At 41.1% G+C, this 18,105-nt stretch overlaps 1 pseudogene; it reads left to right on the plus strand.

The window, feature by feature from the left end:
• Positions 1-736: 736 nt before the first annotated feature.
• LOC127186604 (preferentially expressed antigen in melanoma-like protein 7) lies at positions 737-17,988 on the plus strand (annotated as a pseudogene).
• The last annotated feature ends 117 nt before the right edge of the window (positions 17,989-18,105 follow it).

Genomic DNA, 18,105 nt, shown 5'->3' on the forward strand with positions numbered 1-18,105 from the left:
GGTCAGGGGGAATGGGATCAAACTGGACAGAGGAGGTCTATGGAACTACACCTCTAGTTGAGAGCTGATAAAATGACAGTCAGGAATGGAGGAGAGCACAGAGCAGATGTAGCCCTAGTACGAAGAGCTTTTTCCTGTTTCTCCTACAGATACTAGATGTGGAAGAGACAAGTCCGCAGACACTAAATAGAGAAAAGTAGGACATGTCTTCAGATGTATCTCAGGCAAAAGGTCCTTGCCTGGCTATGTTGGAGCTGACATTATAAAAATGGGGAACAAGCTGCCTCCATGTTGGTTTCTGAGTTACATTTTGAAATTTCAGTTTTTCACTCTCACAAAAAGTGCAAACTTCAAGTGCTCAACTTAAGGAATGTGCACCAGGATTTCTGGGATGTATAGGCTGGAGGAGAGAATGGAGCCCACTCAGCAGAGATGGTGAAAGAGAGCCAAGTAGCAAATCACATTCATAAATATGCCTGAAGGCAACGTTTGAAGGTGGTCACTGACATCTGCCTCTAGTTCGAGCTGGAAGAACACCAAATGTACTTGTTGCAGAGGACCAGCAGATAAAGGGCTCTCAGCAGCTGTGCTGTCAGAGATGAAGATATGTGCCTTCCTTGTGGAAATTACCAATGGGGTCTTGGACATTTTCAAGCCACACTACATAGAGTAATTGGAAAATTTTACAAGACAGGACCTGTCCTTCCTCGGTCAATTTGCACTTTGCCTTGTCCAAATGAGAAATCTCCACAACTTCTGCCTAAGTCACAACTACCTGTGCATGGACAGCTCTGAAAACACATTGACAGACAAAGTAGACAAGTGCCTCTCCAAGTTCCTTGGTCAGTTCTCCAAATTCAACTGTCTCTAGCATCTCTTTGTGAATGGCAACCACTGTTCCATGGACCACATGAAACAGTTTTTCAGGTAAGGAATGATTATGAGCCCTTTCTGCTATGTCAGCACACTTTTCCCTCTACTGTGAGCATTAGTGGGCACCTGGGGGGTGCCAGCCACAGTGGATTTACCTCTAGAGACTCAAGACTCAGTGTGCATTGTATCCTTCTAAACTGAGGTCAGTTGGTTCAGTTCCCATTCATTTAGGAGAGTTTGAGCTGGTGTAGGAAAAGATTAGAAAGCTGCATTGCATGTATGTCAACTACACCAGTGGGTCAGATGTAGTGAATGATCTTTAGGTATTCTGCTTTGGGATCCTCTCTAAGACTAAGACTATGGAAGAGAACAAAACAGAGCAGAGGCCCTGAGCTGGGGAGGACCCACACCTGTGGTTCTTCAGGGATTACTGTACACAAACTAATTTGTTCCTCTATTGATGTCTCCATCAGCCTCTAATTCTGCCTGGAGGGAAAGATGATTTTACCACAGGTTGAGACTTAGTAGATGGGAATTGGTAACATTGGGGTATGGTTTCATCAGTTTCAAGGGTGGAGCACAGAAATCATGGATAGATGTTTTCTTTTGTAACAAGGAAACAAATGAACACAGTTGAACACATGCTAAGATGCTACCGGGAACTTTCTGTGATGGTCCTTTCTGGGCATGTCCTCCTGGCATGATGTAGCTAGATCTAGTTCTCTGTCTGACAGAAGGAGGATGGGGAGTAGTATATCTGTGTTGTGAGACCATCCCACCTGGCAGTGCTATGCCTCTGGAGACAGTGATAAGAGCAGACACCTTCATTCTGTACATCGGTGATGATGTTCAGTGTAGGTGTAGATGGACTTTGAATATGTGGCTCCTCTATCTCATTATCAACATTAGTAACCTCCAAAAATATGAGTTAGAACAAATTTCTTGTTATTTCCCTAGATACCTGAAGACTCCTTTGGAATCCCATTCTATCATTCACTGCCATCTCTCACAGTCAGATTTGAAACACTTGTCATGGAGTCAGAGTCTTTGTCAACTGAGACGTGCACCTCAGTGGGATAGTGTTGCCCATGTCCCATTCCACAGGTCTCCAAGTCCTCCAGTCTATTGTAGCAGACACTTGGCCGACCCTGGAGTTAGAGCACTGCAGCCTGGAGGACTCTCACCTCATTTTCCTTCTCCCTCCTGTGAGCCAATGCTCCCAACTCACCAGGGTCAATTTCTATTACAAAAGCTTCCCCATGGCTGCACAGAAGGACATTCTTTACTGTATGGCCAATCTAAACAAGCTGACTGTAGATCTCTACCCTGACCCTGTAGAGTGCTATGATCACCTGGATTACATCCTTGTGGACAGATTTGCCCAAATGTGTTCTGAGCTTTTTGAAATAATCATGGCCAAAAGGCTGCTGAAGACAATCACATTTGCTACAGCCATTGGCTTTGAATGTTGTCAGCGCTGTGTCTATGACATGAAGACGAGACTTTGTCCATGTTGGCAATAAATAGGATGTAGTTGTTTCTGGATGCTAAGACATCAAAGTCAAGGGAATGGATGTTCATCAAGGAGTCCCAGAACTGTTGGCTTTAGATACACTTTCATGCTTGGGAGGTCAACCAACTTACTGCTTTTGTCACTGTATCATGTAACAAGAAAATAAAATTTAACTACTTTCTATTTTCATTGGCCTTTATTAAAAAACAAATCTCCACGTTCTCACATGTCATCATGATTCCTGCTAACTCCATACAATCTATTGGCTGGGAAGGGCTCTTGAAAAACCACCCTTAAGGCAGAATCATCCCTGGGGAGTTATGTGATTGTGAGCACAGTGGCATTCCTACAGGAGACCCTGATCCTTAACATGTTCTAAAAATGTGTGGGTTGAGGTGTTGTTAGAATTTAGAGTTCCATCAAAAATCAATGAGGTGGGGTATCATAGGACTTAATGTGGCCATAAGGCATCTCTTTGGTCTTTAAAAATGATGAATACTTTTGTCTGTGAAATTGAGCCCCATCTCACAATTTATTTACAGCAAGGAGAATGCATGCTGTAACTATCCACTAAGGGCCTGACCCCTTTCCTGATTAATCCATGCGCAGGAATTCCTGGGGTTTGCAATTTCCATGCTCTGCAGAGAATGCTAGCAGTAGGGGCAAACACATTTAAGCCTATAATTGGGAGACAAAAAGAAGTGGAGGTCTATGAGTTACAGCCGTTCTAACCTTTATAATGAGTTCCATGTCAGTCATCTATATATAGAGACCTTATCTCAGCAAAAGGAAACAAGTTTAAAAATGCAAAGCACTCAGGAGGCAGAGGCAGTAGGATCTCTGTGAGATCAAGGCCAGCTTGTATGACATACATATTGAGTTTTCAATCAGCCAGTACTGTTAATAGGGATAGCCTGTCCAAAAAAAGTCTCTTATTATTTAGATGAACTGTAAGTTTGTCTAAATTTGTTACACAGAGTGAGCAAGAGGCTGCTTAGGTTACACAGCCAGATCTTAGCTTAAAAGCAAAACTGAACAGTTTAGTATTATAGTGTACTCCTTTAATCCAAAACTCTGGTTCCACAGATTCTGGTTCCAATGTGTTTTGAAACCATGAGTTCTTCACTGATCAGAAAACACAATGAATTATTTCCCCTTCTTCACATGCACACAGTCTCAAGACCTTAACCCTGGTGGCCAGTTCAAAGTCAGACATCAAAGAGTGAACATCCAGGTTCTTGTGGTCTGACCATTAAGCTAATACTTCATTCATGAGAAATTATTTTCTTATTCTATTTTACCAGAAGACTTTTAGAATATAAGGGGTTTTCTTCCTTTGCTTTTTTTTAATTATTATTTTTCCTTCTGATTTGTTTTGCTTGGGTTTTAGTTTTTTGGGACAGGGTATCTATTTATAGCTTTGGCTGATGTGGAACTCAAAGTGATTTGCCTGAATTTGCCTCTTTAGTGGCTGGGATTAAAGCCATACAACAGCACCACTCAGCCTAGAATATGAGAAATTTATTATCCTTGACTCTCTAATCTCCACGGGACACATCGTACTCATTGTCAACTTTGAGCCCTCTAATCTGAACCTCCTACATCATATCTTAACCCCAACACATAGACTCATTGGACTGTCTCCTGGAGGAGTCACCTCTCTCTTTTTAGTGCCCAGAAGTAATTTTCCCCCATTTTGCCAAAACAAAACAAGAAGAGACAAATTCTGTCCTCCACTCGGAAACTCAGAAATTATAATGATTTTCAGGACAGCTACAGAGAGCAGAGTGACTGACTTGAGCTGCCTCATGGCCTTGAGTGCATGCATGATCTCAGGGTTATTTTGGTCACATCATTTTATGAGAGAGTAAGGAATGTCTTCAGAGCTCTCCTGGGGACCAGGGAGACTTGGTGATTCAACTGAATCAGATTTACCATGTGGAGCAAAGGTGCTCAGGGGCAGTCATGAACATGTAATTGTCATGGAAATTAGATATGGTTGTATTGGCTCAGAGAAGACAGAAGGGCACTATGACCATCCTTCAGCCCTCCAATTCCAAGGTCTTTGCAGTGAGTGGCTACAAATTTTCCAGAAGAACATAGAGGATTCAGAAAAATCATGGGTCCAGAAGTACAAAAACGAGATACTACTACAACATGGAGGTTCAGGTATGTAAAGTGATCCTGGTCCAGACTCAGCGGTAGATGTTTCAAGTCTGACTGTGAGAGCAGGAGGAAAGCAACTGATATGTGTCTAATAATCTGAGCACTCCATAATCCTTAATGAAAATAAAAAGAAAGACTCTCTCTGGGCTGCAGGAGAACTCTCCATTCATATTCACCTGAACAAAATTGTAGGTGGTGTCCTTGTGCCCATTGGCACAGGAGACAAGTTTCTGAACAGAACACCAGCGGCTCAGGCTCTATGATCAACAATTAATAAATGGGACCCCATGAAAACTGAAAACTGTAAGGTAAAGGGCACTTTCAGCAGAACAAAATGACAGCCTACAGACTGGGAAAAGACCTTCACAAACCCTACATCAACAAAGGGCTAATATCCAAAATATATAAAGAACTCAAGAAAGTACTCACACACATACACACAAAAACACAAATAAAAAAATTGGTTCAGAGATAAAGAGAGAATTCCCAGCAGAGTAATAGAAAATGGCTGAGAAACACTTAAAAAATAATCAACATCCTAGCCATTAGAGAAATCCACATCAAAATATCTCTGAGATTCCTTCTTACACCTATCAGAAAGGCTAAGATTATCTCAACTGAAAGCACATGCTGGCAAGGATGTGGAGAATGGGAAGCATTCTTCCATTGCTGGTGAGAGTGCAAACTTGTACAGTCAATTTGGAAATCTAATTGACACTTTCTCAGAAAATTGGCAATAGGGCTTCCTCAGGACCCAACTATTTCACTCCTTTGTATATACTCAAAAGATGTTCCACCATACAACAAAGACATTTGCTCAACTATGTTCTTAGCAGCCTAATTGGTAATATCAAAAATCTCGGAACTGAGCTCCCTCAGTAGAAGAATGGATAAAGAAATTGTGCTACATTTATACTATGGAATACTACTCAGCCATTAAAAACGAGGGAATCTTGAAATTTGCAGGCAAATGGATGGAAATAGCACCAGAAAGAAGCTCGTGGTTGATACTCACTTATAATTCTAGCATACACAGGCAGATCCCTATAATTAAGTTGGTTTTTTATCCTACAGTTAGACGGAGTAGGGTGATGGAGGGTTTCCACCTTTAATCCCAGCACATGGGATGCATCTGTCTTTAATCCTATGGTTAACTCTATTAGATTCTGTTTTGGATTAAAGGTGTGTGTTAGGGTTCAAACACACCAAACAAAAGGCAGGATTTGCAGATCAGAACCTCAGAGATCACATTGGAATCACATACATGATTTTAAGATTCACAACCTCAGGTATCAGATTGGGAGTCAAATATCCTGCAACAGTCTCACTGTATAGATCTGTCTGGCCTGGAAAATACTCTCTATACACCAGCCTAGGCAAGACCACAAAGAGAGCCACCTCTTGATGCCTTCAGAGTACTGTGATTCAAAGCATGCACTACTACACATGACTAAAGAAATTAGTTCTCATTGTGTGGTTCAGGCTTGCCTCAAATTCATAAAACCTGGTTTTGCTTCTGGAGATCAAAGGTGTGCAAGACATGCTGGAATTACAAAGGTGTATTAACAAACCTTTATTTTTTGTTTGAATTTCATTGTATAATGCTTTGCTGTTGATTTTAAACTTTGAGAGGAAGTATGCATCTTGATCATGATGTTTTGAAACTCCCATTAAACTTCTTGATAGCTAGAACTACAGGTACCCAATGCACACCTCAACCCTTTATTATCTGGGTTATGTGCACGTAAATTAGTATTTACATTAAAATTTAACAAATTTTAATTTGTTTGTTTGTTTCATGTTTTGTTTTTATTTTGTTCTTGTTGTCATTGTTTGGAGACAAAGATCTCACTGTATAACCAACGGCTAGACTAACACTCACTATGACTCAAGTAAAAAGCACAACAGAAAACACACACTGAAACAAAGACATATATTGTCACTAAAACCACATGCACAAAAATACATCTTACATAAATAAGTGTATGTGGATACACATAAAATTGAGTCAATCAAATACCAATGGAAACATCACTGTCTTGTTCACTCGTACTGTTTCTTTCTTTGTTGGTTACTATTCCCACACAGCATTTCTCCATATGTATCCCTGACCACCCTTGAATTTGCTTTGAATACCAAGCTATCAATGAGCTCAAAGAGATACACCTGCCTTTAATAGCAAGTGCTAAGGCTAACCTCAAGTACCCTATACCCAATAAATCTTGACATTCTGTTCACTGTTTTTGAAATGAGTGAGAGGAGACTCATTGGACCAATCAGATAGGAACTTCTGGATGTGAGGTGGGGCTACACATGGAGGGACAACATGGAAGGTGTATAAAAGGCCCAGAGGAGGTTTAGTAGGACATCAGATTCCCAGAGCTTGGAGGTTCTGCCTGATGCGGCAGAGAGGAGTAACCCTATCACCAGTGTTCTTACCAGATAAATCACTACCTCCATCAGGAGGCTTCTTCAGTGCTGCATTAGCCTTATATCCACTAAGCAACACTCCATTTCCAATTTAGAAATTTTGAGGGTTTGTTTGTTTTTGTTTTTCAAGACAGGTTCTCTCTGTGCTAGGCTTGTCTGTCCTGGACTCTCTTTGTAGACTATGTTTAGCGTTGTACTAACAGTGATCCATCTGGTCTACCTCCAGAGTGCTAGGATTAAAGGTGTGTGCAATGACACTCAGTCCAAATTAAAATGTTTATTGTGTATAAAATTTGGTTTATGAGAAGTGGCTTATGAGAACATGGGCATGTACATGTTAGTTTCTTTGTTCTCTTGAGATTTTTAGAGACAGAGCCTGAATTAAGCAAGGCTGCTATTGAACATTAGATCCTGTGCTTCTGTCCAGGATTGTAGGCTCACTCTGGAATACCAGCTAGGATCTTCTTACTAATTTAATCCCTTTGCAGTATCTTAAATTATGTTTCACAGACTATGGTTTTTTAGGTATATGAACTGAACTTTTCTCTTAAATGTAGACTACAAAGAGTGCTGGGGATGGCTTCATGCACTGAAGCCACAGGTCCAGGCTGGTGGGAACCAAGGCACTAGATATGGAGTTGGTTCAGCCTGTATAATTTACTATTCTACTGCCATGTGTGTGTGTGTGTGTGTGTGTGTGTGTGTGTGTGTGTGTGTGTGTGTATGAAAAAGAGGGCAAAATTATCACACAACATCCACAGCTTAAAACTAAAAGTAATGTGATGACCGAAAAAGATCACATTCCGGTTAGGACTTGGATGCATGGAAAAGACAACTCTAAATTTAACTAAACAAAACATAATATAGATGACCAGGGGAATGTGACCGATTGTCAGAAGGCATGTGCAGTGGGAATGAACCACTAAGGAAGAACTTCACTGAAGACAATTATAAATCTTTTGGGGGAATGGTGTTTGATTTTTGTGCTTTTTTTTTTTTTTTGTTGATAGAAAAGATATTTCTCTCTGTTGCCTTGGCTATCCTGGATTAACATTAAAAACTATGCTGCCTAGTTTTCTGAACATTGTTTAGGTTTTTTTTTTTTTTAAAGAAAAGCATTTTAGTGCTAGAGAGATGGATCAGAGTTTAGAAGAATTGAATGATCTTCCTAAGGTCCTGAGTTCAATTGCCATCAACAACACGATGGTGCATAACCATCTATAATGGGATCTGTTTGCCTCTTCTGGCATACTGGCATACAGGCAAAGAGAATACAGTATAAATAATAAAAAAGAATTGTCCCTGTGTTTTCTTGGCTAATCTGGACTCCTGTTTTAGATAGGCTGTCCTGAACTCACAGAGATCTATCTTCTCTGCATCTCAGATTGCTGGGATCAGAGATGTGCACCACCACACCAGGCTGACATTTAAAATCTTACTTTAGTTGATTTCCCTAACCTAGACTACCTTGAAATACACCTTATGTATTAGACTGACAGAGAGTCCTCCTGTTTCTTGCTCCAAGAAGGTGGGGTTTTAGGTTCTTCTTTGCTGTGTGGCATCTATGCAGTGTTCCAAATCAATTGCACTTGTCAGTCCTGGTGGCAAAAATACACATTCCCAATTTTCCTCCTCACAAAAGAGCCATGGTGAGTTTGCAAAAAAACCGGGCTCTCTAATGAGCATTATTTAATATTGGAAGGGTAGACAATTGCACTCAAGACTCCTTTGCAGGCAATAATACCATAAGTATAAATGTAAACAAAATCATGAATATTCAGGGGTTGTTGTTGTGGGGGTTTATTTTCTTTATTTCCTATCATGCTCTGTTTCTCAATTCAACATGCCAAATCATTCTTCTTGAAATCTCTGGACACTTGGCTTCTCATCCAAGAATCAGATTTCACCTGGAACTTCCTGAGATCTGCCTGCATCTGGCCGCTTTTAGTTTGGTTTAAAGACCTGTGCCACAACGCTCAACTCTCGACACATTTTTATCTAAGTATATACACCAATGAACCTGGATAAGAACAGAAGGGCAGAGCTGGGTATTCTTGCATAGGGCTTTAATCTCAGCACACAGGAGGAAAAGGCAGGCACATAGATGTGAGGTCTAGGTAAACTTGCTCTACAAACAAAAGTCCAGGACAAACAAGGCTACCCATAGATAACCTGTCTCATGGAGCATAAAGGGAAACAAAAACAAAAGACAAACTAAATTAAAGAAGAGAACAGAAGGGCGAATCAAAAGTGAACTGGTTTGTGTACTCTGAATAAAATTCTCTTGGTTCCTTCAGAGCTCTACATGAGCCTCTAAATATTGTTTTCCCCAGGCAGGGTTTCTTTTTATAGCTCTGGCTGTCTTGGGAGTTGCTTTCCAGAGCTGGCTGGCCTTGAGTTAATAGAATTCTGCCTGCCTCTGGTTTCCAAGTGTTGGTACAATAATTTTGTGCCACCAACACAGCCATCAGGATCTTGAGTTTCTAGTTCAGCTGTTTTTATTTCAATCAACCTGCGGTAGGACAATCTCCAAGTTCAGTAGAATTGGGAGGGTGGAGACTCATTTTAACAATCAGATAGGAGCTTCTGGATGGGAGGTGCGGCTACATAAGGAGGGGCAAGTTGTAAGGTGTATAAAAGGCTCATAGGAGTTTTAGTAGAACATCAGATTCACTGAGCATGGAGTTGCCGTCTGACCCTGCTGAGAACAGTAACCTTGTCACCAGTGTTCTTACCAGGTAAGTCACTACCTACATCAGAAGGCTTCTTCAATTCTGGGCTAGCCTTATTACCACAAAGCAACACTCCATTTCCAATTTAGAAATTTTTTTAGTTTGTTTGTTTATGAGTTTGTTTTGTTTTTCAAGACAGGGTCTCTCTGTGTTAGCCTTGGCTGTGCTGGTCTCACAGTGTAAACAACGTTGGCATTGAACTCACAGTGCTCCACCTGACTCTGCCTCCGGAGGGCTAGGATTCAAGGCATGTCCCACCACGACCATCTCAATGTAAACTTTTCAGTGTGTGTATAATTTGGTTTTAAAGAGAACTGGTCATTACGTGGGAATGTTCATGTTTGTTTCTTTGTTCTCTTGAGATTTAAAAGATAGTGTCTCAACTAAACAAGGCAGACCTTGAACTCTAGAACCTCTGGCTCTGTCCAGGCTTCTAGGCTCACTCGGAAATATGAGATAGGATCTTTGTTCTAATTTAATCCCTTTGCAGTATCTTAAATTATGTTTCACAAATTATGGTTTTGCAGTTGTATGAACTGAACTTTTCTCTTAAATGTAGACTACAAAGAGTGCTGGGGCATGGCTTCTTGCACAGAAGCCACGCGTCCAGGCTGGTTGGAACTAAGGCACTAGGAATGGGGTTGCTTCAGACTGTTTATTTTACTGCTACCATCTGAGACATGTGTGTGTGTGTGTGTGTGTGTGTGTGTGTGTGTGTGTGTGTGTGTGTGTGTGTTTGTGCAAAATAGGACCCAATTATCTCACAGCAGCCACACAATTAAACTCAAAGTAGAGTAAGTAATGTACTGAGCAAAAGAAGATCACATTCCTGGGTCGACTGGAATGCATGGGGAACCCTATATATAACTCTACATATAACTAAACAAAATGTCAAATAAATGAGCAGAGAATGTGACTGAATTTCAGAAGGCATGCAGAGTGGGAACAAACACCACCAAGAAGAGCTTCAATTTTGACATTCAAAAATCTTTTTGAATGGAATGGTGTTGATTTTTTTGGTGTTTTTATTTGTTCATAGAGAAGGGATTTTTCTGTTGCCTTGGCTGTCCTGGAGTAACTTTAAAAATCCATGGTGCCCAGTGTTCTTATCAACGAGGCTAAAATCCAGTCATTTTTTTTAAATAAATGGAATATTGGGGCTAGAACAAGGGGTCAGAGGTTAGGAGAATTGGCTGTTCTAACAACAGTACTGAGTTCAATTCCCACCAACCACATGGTGGCTCATAACCATGTATAATGGGATCTGTTGGCTACTTCTGGCATACTGGCACACATGCAAGGAGAATATACTATAAATAATTTTTAAAAGGTGGGGTGGATTTCTCTGTGCTGTCTTGGCTAATCTGGACTCCTGTTTCAGATAGGCTGTCCTGAACTCACAGAGATCTATCTTCTCTACATCTCAGATTGCTGGGATCAGAGATGTGCACCACCAGACCAGGCTGACGTTTAAAATCTTACTTTAGTTGATTTCCCTAATCTAGACTACCTTGAAATACACCTTATGGATTAGACGGACATAGAATCATCCTGTTTCTTGCTGTAAGAAGGTGGGTATTTAGGTTTCTTCTTTGCTGTGTGGCATCTATGCAGTGTTTCAAATCACTTGCACTTGCCAGTCATGGTGGGAAAAATACACAATCCCAAATCTCCTCCTCACTGCACGGCCATGGTGAGTTGGCAAAAACATGGGCTCTCTAATGAGCATTATTTAAGTTTGGAAGGGTAGACAATTACACTCAAGATTTCTCTGCAGGCAATAATACCATAGGTAAAAATGTAAAAAAAATCATGAATATTCAGGGTTTGTTTTTGTTGGGGTTTATTTTCTTTATTTCCTATCATGCTTTGTATCTCAATTCAACATGCTAAATCATTCTTCTTGAAGTATCTGGACATTTGGCTTCTCATCCAAGACTCAGGTTTCACCTGGAACTTACTGAGTTCTGCTTGCCTCTGGCCACTTTTAGCTTGGTTTAAAGACCTGTGCCACAATGCTCAACTCTCGACACATTTTTATCTAGGTATATTCACCAAGGAACCTGGTTAAGAAGAACAGAAGGGCAGAGTCCAGTATTCTTGCATAGGCCTTTAATCCTAGCACTCAGGAGGCAAAGGCAGGCACATAGATGTGAGGTTTACATAAGCTCTCTCTACAAACACGAGTCCTGGACAGCCAAGGCTCCTAATAGAAAATCTGTCTCGTGAGGCATCAGGGGAACCAAAAAATGAAAGACAAACAAAAATAAAGAAGAGAACAGAAGGGCGAATCAAAAGTGAACTGGTTTGTGTACTCTGAATAAAATTATCTTGCTTCCTTCAGAGCTCTACATGAGCCTCTAAATATTGTTTTCCCCAGGCAGGGTTCCTTTTTATAGCTCTGGCTGTCTTGGGAGTTACTTTCCAGAGCTGGCTGGCCTTGAGTTAACAGAGTTCTGCCTGCCTCTGCTTTCCAAGTGCTCGTACCATAGTTGTGTACCACCACCACACCCATCAGATTCTTGACTTTTGAGTTAGCAGTTTTTATTTCAACCAACTTATTGAAGGAAAATTCAAAGTTCAGTAGAGTTGGGTGGGTGGAGACTCATTGGAACCAACAGATAGGAGCTTCTGGATGGGAGGCGCAGCTACATGAGGAAGAGCAAGGTGGAAAATGCATAAACGGCTCAGAGGAGATTTAGTAGAACATCAAATTCCCTGAGCTTGGAGGTTCTGCCTGACCCTGCTGAGAACAGTAACCGTGTCTCCAGTTTTCTTACCAAGTAAGTCACTATCTCCTTCAGGAGGCTTCTAGAATGCTGGACTAGCCTTATTACCACAAAGCAACACTCCATTTCCAATTTAGAAATTTTATTATTTTGTTTGTTTATGAGTTTGTTTTGTTTTTCAAGACAGGGTCTCTCTGTGTTAGCCTTGGCTGTGCTGGTCTCACAGTGTAAACCACGTTGGCGTTGAACTCACAGTGATCCACCTGACTCTGACTCCAGAGTGATAGGATTCAAGGGTATGTCCCACCACAATCAGCTCTGTGTAAAATTTTCAGTGTGTATAATTTGGTTTTAAAGAGAACTGGTCATTACCTGGGAATGTTTATGTTTCTTTCTTTGTTTTCTTGAGATATAAGAAACAGGGTCTAAACTAGGCAAAGCTGGCCTTGAACTCTAGAACCACTATCTCTGTCAAAGGTCCTTATGTGCAAATTAGGACACAAATATCTCTCAGCACCCACAGCTTGAAACTCAAAGTAATGTGCTGAGCAAAAGAAGATCACAATCCAGGGTAGACTGGGCTGCATGGGGAAGACCTATCTCTACATATAACTAAACAAACAGTAAAATAAATGACCTGGGATTATGACTGAATGTCAGAAGGCATGAGCAGTGGGAACAAACATCACTAAAGAAGAACTTCAATGAAGACATTTGAATATCTTTTTGAAGTGAATGCTGTTGATTTTTTGGTGGTTTTGGTTGTTGATAGAGACGTGATTTCTCTCTGGTTCCTTGGCTGTCTTGCGGTAACTAAAAAAATCCATGGTGCCTAGTGTTCTTACCCATGAGGCTACTCTCCAGTCAATGTATTGTTTTTTAAGTGAAAGAATTTTGGTCCTAGTGCAATGGGTCAGATTTTAGGAGCATTATCTGTTCTAACAAAAGTCCTGAGTTCAATGCCCTAGAAACTACATGATGGCTTATAACCATATTTAATGAGCTCTGTTGCCTTTCTCTGGCATATTGGCACACATGCAAGGAAAATATTGTATAAAAAATAAAAAAGGTGTTTCTCTGTGTTGTCTTGGCTAATCTGGACTCCTATTTTAGACAGGCTGTCCTGAAGTCCCAGAGATCTACTTTCTCGGCGTGCCAGATTGCTGGAATCACAGGCGTGCACCAACACACCAGGCTGACATTTAAAATATTATTTTATTTTGATTTCTGTAGCCTAGACTAAGCTGAAATACACCTTATGGTTTAAACTGACCAAGTATCCTCCTGTTTCTTGGTCCAATGAGCTATTGTTTTAGGTTCTTCTATCCTGTGTGGCCTCTATGCAGTGTTTTGAAGCACTGGCACTTGCCAGTCATGATGTGAAAAAAACACATTCCCAAGTCTCCTCTTCTCTGGCAGAGCCACGGTGAGTTTGCAAAAGCATGGGCTCTCTAATGAGACACATTGAAGTTTGGAAGGGTAGCCAATTCCACTCTAGACTCCTTTGTAGGCAATAATATCATAGGTAAAAATGTAAACAAAATCATATGAATGTTCAGGGATTAGTTTGGTTATGTTTTGTTTTTGGTTTCTTTTCTTTTTTTTTTTCATTTCCATTCTTGCTCTGGATCTGAATTCAACAGGGAGAATCCTTCTTGAAGCCTCTAGACACTTGGCTTCTCATCCAAGACTCAGGTTTCGCCAAGAACTTCCAGAGATCTCCCTGCCTCTAGAAAGTTTTAGCTTGGTTTAAAGACCTGCGCCACAATGCCAACTGTTGACACATTTTCATCCAAGTATATTCACCAATGAACCTTGATAAGAACAGAAGGGTAGAGCCTGGTATCCTTGCATAGGCCTTTAACCCCAGCAATCAAGAGGCAAAGGCAGGCTCATAGATGTGAAGTCTAGGTAAGCTCGCTCTACAAACACAAGTTCAGGACAGCCAAGGCTACCCATAGAAAAACTGTCTCCTGGAGCATCAGGGGAACCAAAAAAGAAAAACAAAATTAAAGAAGACAACAGAAGGGTGAATCAAGACAAAACTGGTTTGTGTACTCTGAATAAAATTCTCTTGCTTCCCTCAGAGGTCTACATGAGCTTCTATATATATTTTTTTCCACAGGCAGGGTTTCTTTTTATAGGTCTGGCTGTCTTGGGCGTTGCTTTCTAGAGATGGCTGGCCTTGAGTTTACAGAGTTCTGCCTGCCCCTGCATTCCAAGTGCTGGTACGGTAGTTCTTTGCCACCACCACACCCATCAGATTCTTGACTTTCTAGTTTAGCCGTTTTTATTTCAATCACCCTACTGAAGGACAAGTCAAAGTTCAGTAGAGTTGGGTGGGTGTAGACTCATTGGACCAATCAGTTAAGAGTTTCTGAATGGGAGGTGGGGTTACACAAGGAGGGGCATGGTGAAAGGTGTATAAAAGACTCAGGGGAGATTTTGTAGAACATCAGATTCTCTGAGCTTGGAATTGCTGCCTGACCCTGTTGAGAAGTGTAACCCTGTCAACAGTGTTCTTACCACGTAAGTCACTACCTCCATCAGGAGGCTTCTAGAATGTTGGGGTAGCCTTATCACCACAACGGAACAGTCCATTTCCAATTTAGAAGTTTTGTTGCTTTGTTTATTTGTTTTGTTTTTCGAGACAGGGTCTCTCGGTGTTAGCTTGGCTGTCCTGGACTTGCTGTGTTGGCCAGATTAACATTGAACACACAGTGATCCACCTGACTCTGCCTCTTCAGTGCTAAGAATAAAGGCGTGTGCCACCATTCTCAGCCCAATTTATACTTTTTAATGTCTGTATAATTTGGTTTAAATGAGAACTGGTCATTGCCTGAGAATGTTCATGTTTGTTTTCTTATTTTCTTGAGATATAAGAGACAGGGTCTCAACTAAGCAAGGCTGGCCGAGAACTCTAGAATCCCTGGCTCTGTCCAGGGTTCTAGGCTCACTCTGAAATATGAGCTAGGATCTTCTTTCTAAATTAATCCCTTTGCACTATCTTAAAATATGTTTCACAGATTATGGTTTTGCAGGTATATGAACTGAATTTTTCTCTTAAATATAGACTACAAAGAGTGCTAGAGATGTCTTCTTCATCTATAGAAGCCCCAGGTCCAGGCAGCTGGGAACCAAGGCGCTAGGAATGGTGTTGCTTAAGACTCTCTATTTTATTACTACCATCTGAGAAGCGTGTTTTTCTCTCCCTGTCTCTCTCTGTCTCTCTGTCTCTCTCTCTCTGTGTGGTTGTGTGTGTGTGTGTGGTTGTGTGTGTGTGTGTATGCAAAATAGGACCCAATTATCTCACAACAGCCACAGCTTGAAATTAAATTAATGTGCTGAGCAAAAGAAGATCACAATCCAGGGTAGACTGGGCTGCATGGGAAAGATTTAATTCTGCATATAACTAAGCAAACAGCAAAATACATGGCCTGGGAATGTGACTGAATGCCAGAAGGCATGTGCAGTGGGAATAAACATTTCTAAGGAAGAACTTCAGTGAAGATATTTGAAATTCTTTTTCAGGGGAATGGTGTTGATTGTGTATGTGTTTGGTTTTTGATAGAGAAGGGATTTCTCTCTGGTTCCTTGGCTGTCCTGGAGCAACTTTAAAACCCATGGTGGCCAGTGTTCTTATCCATGAGGCTACTCTCTATTCATTGTTTTGTTTTTAAGAGAAAGAATTTTTGAGCTAGAGCAATGGGTCAGAGATTAGGAGCATTGGCTGTTCTTATAAAGGTCCTGATTTCAATTCCTATCAACCACATGATGGCTCATAACCATCTACAATGTGGTCTGGTGACCTTTTCTAGTATTTAGGCACACATGCAAATACATTCTACATAATAATAAAGGGATTCCTCTGTGTTGTCTTGGCTAATCTGGACTCGTGTTTTAGATCAGGCTGTCCTGAACTCAAAGACATCTACATTTTTTGCATTCCAGATTGCTGGGATTACAGGCATGCAGCACCACGCCAGACTGACATTTAAAATATTATTTTACTTGTATCCCTAACCTGAAATATAACATATTGATTAGACTAACCTGGAATCCCCCTTTGTCTTGCTCCAAAGACCTATGCTGTGTGTCATCTATGCAGTGTTGTAAAGCACCTGCACGTGCCCGTCATTGTCAGCGAGAAAAGACACTCACAAGTCTCCTCTTCACAGGCAGGAACATGTTGAGTTGCCACAAGCATTGGTTATCTAATGAGATCCATTCATGTTTGGAAGCATAGGCAACTCCACTCCAGACTTCTTTGCAGGTAATACCATGTGTTAAAGTGTAAACAAAAACTTGAGAATATTGATGAAGTGTTTTCTCACTTCTTTTTTCCCTCGATAACATGGGGAATTCTGTTCCTTGTAGCTTCTGAAAACTTGGATTCTCATCCAAGACTCACTTTTTGCAGGTGCCCTCATATCATAGCAGGGTTTTCAGATGCTTTTGAGAAAGTTGCATGTCTCCCTGACATTTGCATTTCAGGCATGGCCTAAGTGTGTAGCCAGGTGGCTATGAATTTGTGGAGCATTTAGAGCATTCCTCAAATTAATAAAATGTAGCCCAGTGCCCCTTCACTGGGCTCCAAGGGCAGACAGTGGTGCACGCTGACAGGTGTTTCACATATTCTCCTTGAACACTGTTGGATATGTGACATGAGGCTGTCAGAACCTTTCTGTGATAATCCTTTCTGGGTATGGTTTTCTGGCATGATGTGGAAAGCTCTAGTCCTCTGTCTGACAGAGTGAGGATAGGTGGTTAGATATCTGTGTTCTGAGACCATCCCCCCTGACAGTGCTATGCCTCAGGAGATAGTGATATGATCAGACACCTTCATTCTGTTCCTCATTGATGACGTTCAGTGTAAATGCTGATAGACTTTGCATATGTGGTTCCCCCATTCTGTGTCAACCTTAGTAATATTCTCCAACAACATGAGCCAGAACTAATTTCTTGATCTTTCCCTAGATACCTGAAGACCCCATTGGAATCCTTGTCTATCACTCACTGCCATCTCTCACAGTCTGTCTTGAAACACTTGTCAGCGTGTCAGAGCCTCCGTCAACTGAAACATCTGATCATCAATGATGTAGTGTTATCCACTTCACATCTCACAGGTCTCCAACTTTTCCTAAAGTATGTAACAGATACTTTGAAGACCCCAGAGTTACAGCATTGCAACCTGGAGGATTCTCACTTCAGAGTCCACCTGCCTGCCTTGAGCCATTGCTCCCAACTCACCAGGTTCAATTTCTATGACAATAATGTCTCCATGGCTGTACAGAAGGACTTTCTGCATTGCATGGCTAACCTTAAGAAGCTGACTGTAGAGCTCTACCCTGCCCCTGTAGAGTGCTATGATCAGCTGAATTATATCCTCATATTCAAAATCTCCCAGTTGTGTTCTGAGCTCCTGGAAATAATTGTGGTCAAAAGGCAGCCGAAGACAATCACCTTTGCTACAGTCATGTGCTTTAAATTTTGTCAGCGCTGTGTCTATGACTTGAAGACCAAACTATGTCAATGTTGGCAGTAAACACAAGAATCTTGCTTCTGAATGCTGAGATGTCAAAGTCAAGCGGGAAAACATTCACCAAATAGTTGCAGAATATGTGGCTTAAGACACAGTTTGGTGCATTGGATCAAAATGGGG

This window comes from Acomys russatus, unplaced genomic scaffold (genome assembly GCF_903995435.1).
Source record: "Acomys russatus unplaced genomic scaffold, mAcoRus1.1, whole genome shotgun sequence".
NCBI lineage: Eukaryota > Metazoa > Chordata > Mammalia > Rodentia > Muridae > Acomys > Acomys russatus.